The sequence below is a fragment of the Microtus ochrogaster genome, chromosome 19, assembly GCF_000317375.1.
Source record: "Microtus ochrogaster isolate Prairie Vole_2 chromosome 19, MicOch1.0, whole genome shotgun sequence".
In the NCBI taxonomy this organism is placed as follows: domain Eukaryota; kingdom Metazoa; phylum Chordata; class Mammalia; order Rodentia; family Cricetidae; genus Microtus; species Microtus ochrogaster.
In genome coordinates, this window is record NC_022021.1 from 22,630,841 (window position 1) to 22,632,475 (window position 1,635).

At 40.2% G+C, this 1,635-nt stretch overlaps 1 protein-coding gene across 3 annotated transcripts in view; it reads right to left on the minus strand.

Moving 5' to 3' along the window:
- Mctp1 (multiple C2 and transmembrane domain containing 1) overlaps positions 1–1,635 on the minus strand; it is a 585,759-nt gene that overhangs the window by 473,605 nt on the left and 110,519 nt on the right. The gene's annotated exons all lie outside the window — the stretch shown is intronic.

Here is a 1,635-nt window from a genome sequence, read left to right on the forward strand (position 1 = left end):
CTCTCCCTTCTGCCTCTCTCTCTTCTGCCTCTCTCCCTTCTGCCTCTCTCTCTTCTGCCTCTCTCTCTTCTGCCTCTCTCTCTTCTGCCTCTCTCTCTTCTGCCTCTCTCTCTTCCGCCCCACTCTTTCTCTCCCCTTTCCTCTTTCTTTCCCTTCCTCCTCCATAACCCATTAAATAAACTCTATACCCCAGTTCTCTCTGCATGACATATCTATCTGTGTCCTGCTCGGCCTCAGTCTACCCACCAGAGGACCCATTGAGGTTTTGGGTCACCTGCCAAGGCCCCTCTTGTGGCCAGCATTATGAACAATGGCAATACCTCCTAATAATACAGCTCTCATGGGGAGCCATTTTCTTTCAAACTACCATAATAGTTAAATCTCAAAATCAATTCTTGGGTCTAACCTCTTCCACAAAGACTCTGCTTAATTCAATGAGTTGACCCCCCCCCACACACACTCAATTCTTATTTGTTAAACATTCTGGAAATGGAAATACAAAAATAGAAATATGCATAGGATCATTTAATTAGTGATATTAACAATAGAGTTTTGTGATAATCAATTTTGTACCCTTACTTTCTCCTTTCCTAAGGGATGTAAACGCAGGGCATAAGGTAATATTCTTACAGAGAAAACAGAAATAGGTTTCTCTGGGAGACAGAGGCTTACAGTGAACTAAGTTGAGCTTGAGAACTTACTCAAAAGGGGAAAATTAGCTATAATGAATTCTTTTACATTTATTCCTCCATTTTAATTTTTTCAGTATGAAACATGTTTGTGATGTCGGAGATTGGGCAGTTACCATGTAACTATAAGATTATTTTTTTAAAGGTGAGGGGACAGGCAGTGGTGGCACTCGGGAGGCAGAGGCAGGCGGATCTCTGAGTTTGAGGCCAGCCTGGTCTACAAGAGCTACTTCCAGGACAGGCTCCAAAGCTACCAGGAAACCTCATCTCGAAAAGAAAAATAAAAGGTGAAGGGAAAAAAACCCATAAGACCTAAACTCTGAAATCATCCAGCCAGCAATTCCCTGTCCTCCAGACTCTAAGTCTGTAAGAAAGTCAAGCACAGTTCCAGCTGACCCATGACTCTTCTTTTCCGTGTCCCCGTTATAGTAAAACAGCGTGGATCTGGGAGGGTTGGGAGGTGGAGAGAATCTGGGAGGAGACAGGAATAGAAAAGCATGATTAGAATATATGTATAAAATTATTTTCTATTAAAAATGTTTCAATTGGGAGCATATCAGAAATGTTCTGTAAAATCATCAAGGGAGGTTAAATCCAAGAGTGATTATAAAATTTCCAAATCTCTTTTGTGTATTGACATCAACTGTTAACCTTAGAGTCTTTGATATACAAATAAAATTATTTTCTTTGTACTTGATTTTTTTTTAAATTTTGAGATAAGGTCACATGTAGCCCTGGTCACCTTAAACTCAGGGTATAGCTGGGGATGATCTTGAACTTCTGCATATCCTACTGAGTTTTGAGAATGAAGTTGTCCACCTCATCTACTTTATGCAGTACTGAGGACCAAGCTCCAGTGCTTTCTGTACCCTAGGCTAAGCAACATCCTCAGCCCCAAGACTTGTTTTTTTTTTTTAATTTATTTATTTATTAAAGATTTCTTTCT